Source organism: Pantherophis guttatus, chromosome 14 (assembly GCF_059756535.1).
Source record: "Pantherophis guttatus breed Tessera chromosome 14, ASM5975653v1, whole genome shotgun sequence".
Classification (NCBI taxonomy): Eukaryota; Metazoa; Chordata; class Lepidosauria; order Squamata; family Colubridae; genus Pantherophis; species Pantherophis guttatus.
The window spans coordinates 9,387,195-9,400,407 of record NC_142076.1 but is presented as its reverse complement, the minus strand read 5'-3'; the positions used below and the strand labels follow the sequence as shown (position 1 = coordinate 9,400,407).

General features: G+C 42.1%; 1 protein-coding gene across 1 annotated transcript in view; it reads left to right on the top strand.

Moving 5' to 3' along the window:
• The first annotated feature begins 1,475 nt into the window (after nt 1-1,475).
• LOC117667378 (syntaxin-binding protein 4-like) overlaps nt 1,476-13,213 on the top strand; it is a 94,006-nt gene continuing 82,268 nt past the window's right edge. The window contains exon 1 of the mRNA XM_060692973.2: nt 1,476-2,528. The gene's annotated coding sequence lies outside the window, so the exon portion shown is untranslated. The remainder of the gene's footprint in view (nt 2,529-13,213) is intronic.

Here is a 13,213-nt window from a genome sequence, read left to right as displayed (position 1 = left end):
AGGCGGGGGGGTCGCACTCGCTTCGGTGGGGCCGGACGTTGGCAAACAGGCTGTTTTTGGCCTCCGGAGGGCCTCCGGGTGTGGGGGGTGAGGAAGGCTGTTTTTGCCCTCCTCAGACTCCTTGAAAGGCTCTGGAGCCAGGTGAGAGAGAAAAACAGGCCTTCCCCACCACCTCCCAAGGCCCTCTGGAGGCAGGAAATAACCTATTTCCCTACTTCTGGTGGGCCCAGAAGGCCCAAAAATCAGAGCTGAGCTCATGTGCCTGCTGATATGGCTACGTGTGCCATAGGTTTGTCATCATGGGCCTATACCATTCCAGATGAATGCCTGTCCAATTTCTTCTGGAAAACTTCCAGTGATGGAGCACCCACAACTTCTGTAGGTAAGCCGTTCCATTAATGGATCGCTCTGTCATGAAATTTCTCCTTAGTTTTAGGTTGGATCTCTCTATAGTGGTCTTCCATCCATTCCTTCTTGCCTTGCCCTCAGGTTAGCGGTGAAATCCGAGCCAGTGCTGTCCCAAGATGTCTCCATGGTCATGTGGCCGGCATGACTCAACGCCAAAGGCTCACAGAACGTTGTTCCCTTCCCACCAAAGGTGGTCCCTATTTTTCTACTTGCATTTTTTAATGTGCTTTCGAACTGCTAGGTTGGCAGAAGCTGGGACAAGTAACGGGAGCTCACTCTGTTAACGCGGCGCTAGGGATTTGAACCTCTGAACTGCTGACCTTTTGATCAACAAGCTCAGCGTCTTAGCCACTGAGCCACCATGTCCCTTTATTTGTTTGTTTATTATGAAATTCCTCTACCTCCCATCTCACTGTCTAAGTGTCTCTGAGAAGTTTACAAGTTTTAAAAAAAACACCATAAAAATCCTTATACAAATATACAAATTAAGAGAGAGCTCCATCAAGCTACCAAAGACCCCCAGCATTGGGTATCATTTTTGGATTCCCCAGGCCAGTTGACAGAGCCAGGTGTTTCTTTGTTTTTTTTTGTTTTTGTTTTTTTTTTTGCTATGAAGCATTTTATTAAAACCATCATAATATACAATAAAGATGGTAGAAAAATGGGGAAGGGGGAAGAAAGGGGGAAGAAGAGGGACGAATATAGCAGAGAAGAAGAAGGAGAAGAAGAAGAAGAAGAAGAAGAAGAAGAAGAAGAAGAAGAAGAAGAAGAAGAAGAAGAAGAAGAAGAAGAAGAAGAAGAGGAGGAGGAGGAGGAGGAGGAGGAGGAGGAGGAGGAGGAGGAGGAGGAGGAGGAGGAGGAGGAGGAGGAGGAGGAGGAGGAGGAGGAAAGCACCAGCTTCCAATTTTTCTCAGTGCAATAAAGTACAGAATAAAACCTCAGCTGGAACTCTCTGCTTTTACTAACCTTCACAACTACGGGCCATTTCTATAACAACAAACTGTGTTTATCAGCAAAGCTCAACCTCAAAAGCTCTCCCCCACTCTCTAGTCTCGAGCACAAAGTCCAGAAGCAATTTTCAAGGAGAAACAAAGCTGGAGATGTTCTTTTCTCTGACTGAAGCAATTAGATCAATTTTGCCATTTCTGTCAGCTGCAGAGAAGAACCTAAACCGACTGTTTGTATTGAGCTGAGTCAGCAACTGATCAGGTGCAACTAGGAACAATGTACAGATCAGAAACAATGTGGTGCCTTTTCTGGATCATACTAGATCCACTTTTACTCTAGCAGTGACTTCCCAGTTTTCATATGGAGGGTTTTCCCTCTTTTTTTGTCCTTTCCTTTCCTTTCCTTTCCTTTCCTTTCCTTTCCTTTCCTTTCCTTTCCTTTCCTTTCCTTCTTTCCTTTCCTTTCCTTTCCTTCCCTTCCCTTCCCTTCCCTTCCCTTCATCTCTTTTTCCTTTCCTTTCCTTTCCTTTCCTTTCCTTTCTTTTCCTTCCCTTCCCTTCCCTTCATCTTTTTCCTTTCCTTTCCTTTCCTTTCCTTTCCTTTCCTTTCCTTTCTTTTCCTTCCTTTCTTTCTTCCTTCCCTTCCCTTCATCTATTTTTCTTTTCTTTTCTTTTCTTTTCTTTTCTTTTCTTTTCTTTTCTTTTCTTTTCTTTTCTTTTCCTTTCCTTTCCTTTTCTTCCTTCCTTTCTTTCTTCCTTCCCTTCCCTTCATCTATTTTTCCTTTCCTTTCCTTTCCTTTCCTTTCCTTTCCTTTCCTTTCCTTTCCTTTCCTTTCCTTTCCTTTCCTTTCCTTTCCTTTCCTTTCCTTTCCTTTCCTTTTCTTTCCTTTCCTTTCCTTTCCTTTCCTTTCCTTTCCTTTCCTTTCCTCTCCTCTCTCTCCCTGGTCCCCCTTCCTTCCTTCCTTCCTCCCTCACTCCCCTCATCTCCCCTCCCCTCCCCTCTCCTCTCCTTTTCTTTCCCCCTACATCATTCTTCTTGAAAACCCAGGCATCGAAATTGTGGGCCTCCTGCAGTCCTCCTGACCTCCAGTTCTTTCTCAACGAGGGTGAACCTTCTCTGCAAACCTTGCTCTGTGTATAACGGGAACAGGCTCGGTTAGTCATTGCTGGTAAGGTAAGTTGGAGTTTTGCGATGATCTCTCTTTCTCTCTATGAAGGCTGTGTAAGTAGCATATGGAACACTTGAGAGAGAATTGGTTTCAAATTTCTACAGATTGTGGGGAGAAAAAAGTTTAAAAATGCCTGGAATGGAAATTTAAATTGTGGTGAGTCTGTAGTAGGTCACACCACTACTGTACTTCTTACCTTGGCAACTTTAGGATGTGTGGATTTCAATTCCCAGAATTCTCCAATCATCCAATGCTGGCTGGGGAAGTCTAAGAATTGTAGTCGAGACATCTTAAAGTTGCCAAGGTTGAGAAACACTGCATTAGAAGGGGAATCACAGGACTAGACCAACAAATTTATGCATTAATTGCACTTCTAGTTCATCTAATATCCAGAATTGGATATTAGATCTGGGAAGCATAACATGGATTCAAATACTGCCTGTGTCATCGTACATGCGAACACAGGCATGCAAATATTTAAAAACATAGAGCAATAAGGAGAAAAAAAATCAGGAGCAACAGTAATCTAATAACTGTATATGGTACAGTATATGTGGTACCTTGCTCAATAGCAGTAACTGTGAGAGGGATCTTGGAGTCCTAGTGGAAAACCATTTAAATAATGAGCCAGCTGCCAAAAAAGTCAACACAGTTCTGGGCTGCATAAACAGAGGAATAGAATCAAGATCAGGTGAAGTGTTAATACCACTTTATAAGGTCTTGGTAAGGCCACACTTGGAATACTGCATTTGTTTCGTTTTGTATAGTTTTTCTGTTTTATGAGGTGAATATAAATGTATTTTGTATGTATTTCATATTTTATCTTTTTATGTTTAATAAAGTTTTTTTTTATTATTTTTAAAAGGAATACTTTTATTCAGTTAATACTGAATACTGAATACTTTATTCAGTTTTGGTTGCCACGATGTAAAAAAGATGTGGAGACTCTAGAAAGAGTGCAGAGAAGAGCAACAAAGATGATTAGGGGGCTGGAGGCTAAAATATATGAAGAACGGTTGCAGGAACTGGGTATGTCTAGTTTAATGAGAAGAAGGACCAGGGGAGACATGATAGCAGCCTTCCAATATGTCAGAGGCTGCTCCAAAGAAGAGGCAGTCAAGCTATTCTCCAAAGCACTTGAGGGCAGGACAAGAAGCAACGGGTGGAAATTAATCAAGGAGAGAAGCAACTTAGAACTAAGGAGAAATTTCCTGACAGTTAGAACAATGAATCAGTGGAACAACTTGCCACCAGAAGCTGTGAATTCTCCAACACTGGAAGTTTTTTAAGAAGATGTTGGATAACCATTTGTCTGAAGCGGTGTAGGGTTTCCTGCCTCGGCAGGGGGTTGGACTAGAAGACCTCCAAGGTCCCTTCCAACTCTGTTATTCTATTCTGTTCTGTTCTGTTCTAACTGAGATAATAAATGATGCAGAAGGGCTTAATTGTAAATTGGGAAAAAAACCACATTCATAAAAACATGTTTTCTTCCAAATGTCTGGAAAAAGAAACATCTTAAACTGCTACTACATGGCCTCCAACGAAGAGACCTCCTCAGGGAATGTAGCTTTTGGACAGGGCACTGCCATGGATCCAGCAAGCTTCCAAACCCCAAATGACATTCAAGACAAAAATATCTGAAGAATGTTAGTGGGAATTCTTTATTATTTGCATTTTTTTTTAAAAAAATATATTTTTAAGAAATTCAAAGGCTTTCTAGATCTCAGTGCAGAAAACATTTTCCCAGATTCAGTTTGTACAGATGCTGGCTTCTTATGCAAATTCCTTGAGAATGACTGGCTGGCAGTCTCTGCACATGTTTTTCTAGTGGCCCTGTGGGAGAGGAAAGGAAGGAGCAGAGAGAGCATTGTACAGATTAGGGTTTTCTTTGGCAGCCTTCCATTCTTTTGAAAGGCATCGCACACCCTGCCCTGCCCTGCCCTAAGTGCTCCGTTCTGCTGTACGACTGGATCTTAGTGATGTTGCTTAACCGAGACGTTCCCAAGAATGGAGCTTCATTCGTGCTTCCTTCGGTGCATGGCTTTCATTGGTGGTTCAAAGGGAGGCACCATCTCAGGGTGTAGGAATGGTAAAAAAAATAAAAATCATTTTATTCACATCTCTGTGCAAACTGGTTTCGTTTCACATTTTCAAAACCATCCCCAAACTGAAAATGGTCAACATTTTTAAACCTGTTCATTGATTTTTTTGGATAGTCTCTCTCTCATTATCTATCTATCTATCTATCTATCTATCTATCTATCTATCTATCTATCTATCTATCAATTTATCTCTACCTCTATCTATCTCTATCAGCTATCTCTCTATCTCTATTTATCTATCTATCATCATCTCTCTATCATCTATCTATCTATCTATCTATCTATCTATCTATCTATCTATCTATCAATTTATCTCTACCTCTATCTATCTCTATCAGCTATCTCTCTATCTCTATCTATCTATCTATCTATCATCATCTCTCTATCATCTATCTATCTATCTATCTATCTATCTATCTCTGTCATTTATCTCTCTCTCTCTCTGTGTATCTATCTATCTATCTCTATCAGCTATCTGTCATCTATCTATCTATCTATCTATCTATCTATCTATCTATCTATCAATTTATCTCTACCTCTATCTATCTCTATCAGCTATCTCTCTATCTCTATTTATCTATCTATCTATCATCATCTCTCTATCATCTATCTATCTATCTATCTATCTATCTATCTATCTATCTGTCATTTATCTCTCTCTCTCTCTGTGTATCTATCTATCTCTATCAGCTATCTGTCATCTATCTATCTATCTATCTATCAATTTATCTCTACCTCTATCTATCTCTATCAGCTATCTCTCTATCTCTATTTATCTATCTATCTATCTATCATCATCTCTCTCTCATCTATCTATCTATTTATCTATCTATCTATCATCTATATTTATCTATCTATCTCTATCTATCTATCTATCTATCTATCTATCTATCTATCTATCTATCTCTACCTCTCTCTCTCTATCAGCTATCTATCAGCTATCTGTCATCTATCTATCTATCTATCTATCTATCTATCTATCTATCTATCTCTATCATCTATTTATCTCTATCTCTACCTCTATCTCTATCAGCTATCTCTCTATCTCTATCTATCTATCTATCTATCTATCTATCTATCTATCTATCTATCTATCTATCTATCTATCTATCTATCTATCATGATCTCTCTCTCTCTCTATCATCTATCTATCTATCTATCTATCTATCATCTATATCTATCTCTATCATCTCTCTCTTTCTCTCTCTCTCTCTCATACACACACACACATCATGTAGGCTTTTATGAAAATCATTTGGAAAATGTAAAAAAGTTTGATAAACAGTCTTGAAAAAAAAACCCGTCTAGGTTTGCAAACAAGAATACAGAATATTTGGGAGAAACATGTGCCAAAGGACAAAGGAGACTTAGGAAAATCAAGTCCTATGTTTAAGGAAGCACACTGGTCAAAGGTGAAACAGTGAAAATGGTGAGAATTGATCACAAATTGGAATGAAGCAAGTGTGTTTTCTTTGATACAGATTCCACAACAGCTTTAAGGAGAGCATGACGCAGAAACGTAGACACAAACACACATACACACACCAGCTCTTTGCTGGGCATCGTTCTGATGGCTACAACAGTGTGATTGAAGCCACCAAGGCTGCATCTTAACTTTTTGGAGCCACCCTCTATGGACACCCCCTGCCCTCCCCCATTAGAAGACGGCTTGTTTGAAGGATTTCTGGCTAGGAATTCTAAGACTTGAAGTCTAATGTAAAGACTTGAAGTCTAATGTAAAGGTAAAGGTTCCCCTTGTACATACATGCTAGTCGTTCCCAACTCTAGGGGGCGGTGCTCATCTCCGTTTCAAAGCCAAAGAGCCAGCGCTGTCCGAAGACGTCTCTGTGGTCATATGGCCGGCATGACTCAACGGCACAGGCGCACGGAATGCTGTTACCTTCCCACCTATTTTTCTACTTGCATTTTTTTTTTACATGCTTTTGAACTGCTAGGTTGGCAGAAGCTAGGACAAGGAATGGGAGCTCATCCCGTCACGCATCGCTAGGGATTCGAACCGCTGAACTGCCGATCTTTCGATCTACAAGCTCAGCAACTTAGCCACTGAGCCACTGCATCCCACTTGAAGTCTACACCCCTTGAAATTACCAAGGCTGAGAAACACCGCTGCAGGATATAATAACAAAATCTTGAAAGCCAAGAATCTCGAAAATGAAGGCAGGGTTCTTTTGAGCTATTTTTTTTTCTCATGCTTCTTTCAATATCTTTTTTTTCCCCATATCATCTAGCCTCTTTCCCTCTTTGTCTGGTCAGATAATTTGTGGCTGTAAAAGTTTTGAGACACCCCTGGCTTTAAACTGGAAGGCAACGATGTGAATCTGGAGACTTTTGAACACATGGGGGTATGTTGAGACTCTAGAACATGGATCTCCCACAGTGATGAAATCCAATTTTTTTTACTACTGGTTCTGTGGGCATGGCTTGGTGGCCATGGTGTGGCTTGGTGGGCATGGCAGGGGAAGGATACTGCAAAATCCCCATTCCCACCCCACTCCTGGGGGAAGGATATTGCAAAATCTCCATTCCCACCCCACTCTGGGGCTAGCCAGAGGTGGTATTTGCCGGTTCTCCGAACTACTCAAAATTTCTGCTACCAGTTCTCCAGAACCTGTCAGAACCTGCTGGATTTCACCCCTGGTCTCCAACCTTGGCAACTTTAAGACTTGTGGTCTTCAACTCCCAGAATTCCTCAGCCAGCTTTCTGGGATTGAAGTCCGCAAGTCTTAAAGTTGCCAAGGTTGGAGACCTCTGCTCTAGAAAGAGTGCATAGAAAAGCTGTGGAAGGAAGAAGAAGAAGGGTTGTTACGAAATGAGATAAGAAAGGGTAGAAGAGCAACTCCAAATGTAAATAAAATACCTTATTTTAATGCTTTCTTTAAGGAAAACATGTACATGTATGATTAATTATGTATAAGATAATGTACATTTTATATTATGTGTATAAGAAATAAATGAAAAACTTTTCAGAAAAAGAAAAGAAAAGATGTGGAAAGGAGGGTTTGAAAATGGTGCCTATTTTTGTTTCGTTGGTGTTTTGCTGTAGTCCAAGTAACCCCTGTTTACAAACCTGGCTATCAGTTGACTTATCTGCTCATCCTCTTGGCTAAAAGCCTGCACTATATCAGAGGGAAGGATCTGGGAAGCACATTCCAGAATCTCTCAGCATTTTGGGAGCAGATGCACGCAGGAGGTGATGGAGCCAAGCTCCCTGGAGGTGTGAGAGGAAGCAATAAATAAGTTATGGGTCATTTGTGGATAATTTGGTCCATCAAGCCCAAAGCGCTGTCAGATAGCAGGTGACAAGCGGGAAGTTTTTTGTCTTGCATCTTCCCAACCTTATCCAGAAGGCCTGCCTGAGGCTAGCTGCATCCTGAGATTGAGTTACACCTTGATTATCGGGCACCAGGATAAGAAGAAGCAGCAGAGCAGTGAAGGAGATGAAGTCACTTCAAAAGCACCCAGTCCGTCTTGTTCCAAACCAAGAATCATCTTCGTTTGTTTGTTTGTTGTTAGTTTACATCACCAACTTCCAGTAATTATGGATGTCAGAGAGAGGATTCCCCATTCTCCAAATTCCCCAAATTCACAGGGTTGAATTTGTCCTGTATTGGCTCAATACCTAATATGTCCTGGCAGAAGATCTCCTGATGGTAAGTCAAGTCAAGTCAAGTCAAGTCAAGTCAAGTCAAGTCAAGTCAAGTCAAGTTGTCACAAAGCAGTATATAAGTCTAAGTGTTATTGCTATTGCTATCAGTTCAGTAGCCACTTCCAGTGTGGAACGCCCCATTTAGTCTTCTTTCATTTGGCCGGTTAACTTTGGGAACAAAATGCAAGACTTGGTACAGTTTGGGGTCAAATTCAGCTTTTCCAGGTGTGCAACTTTAAGTAGAAGAACGAAACACGGGAAGAACATTTTACAGGAATTTGGGTGTATTTGCTTTAATGAAAGGAAGGATTAGGGGAGATAGGGATAGCAGTCTTCCAATAGCTGAGAAGCTGCTATGAAGATGAGAGGGGGTCAAACTATTTTCCAAAGTACCAGAAGACAAGACGAGAAACGATGGATGGAAACTAATCAAGGAGAGAAGCAACCTAGAACTAAGGAGAAAATTCCTGACAGTGAGAACAATTAATCAGTGGAACAACTTGCTACCAGAAGTTGTCAATGCTCCAACACCGGAGGTTTTTAAGAAGAGATTGGGCAACCATTTGTCTGAAGTGGTGTAGGGTTTCCTGCCTAAGCAGGGGGCTGGACTAGAAGACCTCCAAGGTCCCTTCCAACGCTGTTATTCTATTCTCTTCTACTCTACTCTACTCTACTCTACTCTACTCTACTCTACTCTACTCTACTCTACTCTACTCCGTTCTGTTCCGTTCCGTTCCATTCCATTCCATTCCATTCCATTCCATTCCATTCCATTCTATTCTATTCTATTCTATTCTATTCTATTCTATTCTATTCTATTCTATTCTAATATGGTCAAAAATAAAACGAAGGAATATAAAGTGGGATTATGTTGATATAGGGCCATGATGGCGGACCTATGGCACGCGTGCTGGAAGTGGCACACAGAGCCATCTCTCTGGGCACACGAGCCATTGCCTGTTACTCTTCCGGGTTCTGGCATACTGGCTAGCTGGTCTTCACATGTGTGGGAGCCCCGGAAACTGGAAGACCAGCCGCCTGGTGCGCATGCGTGCACCGGGAAGATGATCTTCCGGTTTCTGGCATGTGCATGTGTGCCAGCTAGCTGGTCTTCGCGCGTGCATGTGCACCAGAAACCAGAAGACCAAGTGGCCGGTGCACATGCGTGCACTTGAAACCGGAAAATCATCTTCCCGGCACGCGCACTTCAGGGGTGGGTTCTATTTACCCTTACTACCGGTTCACATCGCGCTCACTTCTGTGCATCTGCAGATCACTTATGATGACATCCGGGTCAGTGGGCGGAGCCTCCCGCCAGTTTTATGACCGGTTTTTGCAAACCGGTCCGAACCGGGGGGCAACCCACCACTGGCACAGTCCCATTACAGCACTTGGTGCCGAAAAGGTTCACTAACAGTGGTATAGGGCAGAGGTGGGTTTCAGCAGGTTCTGACCAGTTCTGGAGAACCGGTAGCGGAAATTATGAGTAGTTTGGAGAACTGGTAGTCAAAATTCTGACTGGTCCCGCCCCCATCTATTCTCTGCCTCTCGAGTCCCACCTGATCGGGAGGAAATGGGGATTTTGCAGTTACCTTCCGCTGGAGTGGGGTGGGAATGGAGATTTTACAGTAACCTTCCCCCGCCATGCCCACCAAGCCACGCCCACCAAGCCATGCCACGCCCACCAAGCCACACCCACAGAACCAGTAGGAAATTTTTTGAAACCCACCACTGGTATAGGGTCCCCCTGCTCCAACTGCACGGAGTTGGATTAGAAGACCTCCGGGATCCTTTCCAACCCTATTATTCTATGTCCGTGATGGCGAACCTATGACACACGTGCCACAGGTGGCACGCGGAGCCATATCTGTGGGCACATGAGTATTGCCCTAGTTCAGCTCCAGCGTGCATGTGCGCGCCAGCCATCTGATTTTTGGGCCTTCCGGGCCCACCGGAAGTGAGGGAAAAGGCTGTTTCTGGCCTCTGGAGAGCCTCTGGTGGGGTGGGAAAGGCTGTTTTCGCCCTCCCCAGGCTCCAAGAAAGCCTCTGGAGCCTGGGGAGAGCGGAAAAAGAGGCCTACCAGGCCCATTGTGCCATCATGTACCAAAAGTGGGGGGAGTGTGTATGGGGGGGTCGCATGTGCATATGTGGTGGGGGTGGGGCACATTGAATTATGGGTATGGGCACACCCACACACGATCCCCCCACACGACCCCTGCTTTTGGCATGCGATGGCAAAAAGGTTAGCCATCACTGTTCTACGTTCTAAATGAGAGGAGAGAGTTAAATACTCCTTCCTCAGCATTGCATTTTCCATTTGAATCTTACCTTCAAAGAGACACCAACCACAATCATTTTTTAAAAAAATTTTTAAATCCAAATTTAATTCAGGGCCTCTCTCCTTCCTCCCCCACCTACCTCTCTGGCATTTTAAAAGGGAAACAGCTGGGGGGAAAAAAAACAAAAACACCAACCCAGTTTAGTGACCGGTTCCTGCCACCCTTTCAAATCAGATTATTTGGCATTAATAGATGTTTAAGCTTTTTGTGTGTGTGTGCGCGTTCCGGATTGTTCACATAACACAGGTGCCCGAGAGGTGATTCATGCCGCTTTGAGGAACGGGTGAGACAAGAATGCTGTACATACTTGTGTCGTGTGAGGCAGACACACCCCGAGTGAAGAAGAAAGAAGGGGATGGCCTGCGTATGTGTATACGGGGTGTGTCTGTGGGGTGTGGGTGTGTGCACAGAGAGAAGATGCTTTTTTGGCTTGCAACTGGCCAAAAATGCTCAAAAGCCAAAGGAAAGAAGTCCATCTCTGCGCCTGTGTCAGGTTTTTCCACATTTGCAACATTAAAAAAAAAACAGAAACACACCCTCCATGGCCACAGTTGTTTGAAACTCATCCCATAACCCCATCAACTTTTCAGTACAATAAAAGTATGTGCAATTAAAATGAGGCTAAGAGGAAACAAAATACAGACGAAAGAATAAAAAGAAGATTTCGCCCCCTCTTTATATCAAAGTAATTTCCAACTTCTTCTTCCCCTTTCCACTTTACTATTTTTTAAAAAAATCTCCAAATCCATAATTCACCAGTTCAGTCTTTTCTCCTGACAGCCAAATGTCCATACCCTGTTTCCCCCAAAATAAGACATCCCCTGATAATAAGACCAATTGGGCTTTTGAGTGCATGGCAATAAGGCCAAGAGCTTATTTCAGGGTTCTAAAAAATATAAGACAGGGTCTAATTTCCAGGGAAACATGGGATCTATCTATCTATCTATCTATCTATCTATCTATCTATCTATCTATCTATGAGCCGCCCTGAGTCTTCGGAGAGGGGCGGCATATAAATTGAATTAATTAAATTAAATTAAATTAAATTAAATTAAATTAAATTAAATTAAATTAAATTAAATTAAATTAAATCTATATCTATCTATCTATCATCTATCTATCTATCTATCTATCTATCTATCTATCTATCTATCATCTCTCTATCATCTATCATCTATTTTATTGTTGGCTGTTCACCGCCCTGAGTCCTTCGGGAGTAGGGCGGTATACAAATCGAATAAAAGTAAAGTAAAGTAAAGTAAAGTATCATCTCTCTCTCTCTCATCTCTCTCATCTATCATCTCTCTCCCTCTCTCTCTCTCTATCATCTATCATCTCTCTCTCTCTCATCTCTCTCTCTCATCTCTCTCTCTCTCTCTCTCTCTCTCTCTCTCATCTCTCTCTCATCTATCATCTCTCTCTCTATATATATATATATCCCTATCTCACTATCTATCTCACTATCATCTATCATCTCTCTCTCTATCATCTCTCTCTCTCTCTCTCTCCCCCCCCCCCCTTGTTTTCCCCAAAACAAAACATCCCCTGATAATAAGCCCAATCGGGCTTTTGAGCGCACGACAACAAAGTCTTATTTTCGGGAAAACATGGTATAAGCAGCGGTGAGTTTCCAATATTCTTACCACCAGTTTGCCATGCGTGTGCACGCTCACTTCACGCATGCGCCTTCCATGTTTGCGCCCGCCCTAGAAAATGTGACTAAATAGGATGGCATACAGCTGGGAGGGTCAGCGGGCCCACCTGTGATCTCCGCTACCGGTTCGCCCGAATTGGTACGAACCGGCTGAATACCACCTCTCCATATAAGTCTTCCAGTCTCCTTTTTTAAAAATATAATTATTTTTTTAATTATTAAATCGCAAAGATAAACAATTAAGGTTAAAAAAAAATACAACACAAAAGCAAAAATAGAGACGTGCAGCAATGGGGAAAGTTTAAAAAGTGACACAACCCATCCCACCCCCAATTTCTTTTTTTTTTAAAAAAAGGTTACTTCTGAGTCGCTTTGATATGGATAGACTTAAATAATAAAATAATCTCTTGTTTTGGGTTAAAAGCAGATACAAAGCCAAAATATACAAGATACTCTTTCCTAACCATCAAATAACTACACCAATATATAATATCCTAATTTCTTATTGTAAATAAAACAAAACATGTATTTATTTATTTTTTTCCTTAACTAAACTGGTGTGCTTCACCATTCACCGTTCCTATTTACTGTGGCTATTTACTTACAATAGTTCATTGAGCGACTATTCAAAGTTACAACAGTTCTGGAAAAAAGTGATTTATGACCATTTTTCACACTTATCGCCGTTCCTGCATCCCTGTGGTCACGGGATCAAAATTCAGACACTTGGTACCCAACTCATATTTGCAGTGTCCCGAGGTCACGTGATTCTCTTTTGCGACCTTCTAACAAGCAAAGTCAATTGGGAAAGCCGGATTCACTTAACAACCATGTTACTCACTTAACAACTTGCAGTGATTCACTTAACAACTCGGGCAAGGAAGGTTGTAGAATGAGGCAAAATTCACTTGAACAACTGTCTCGTTGA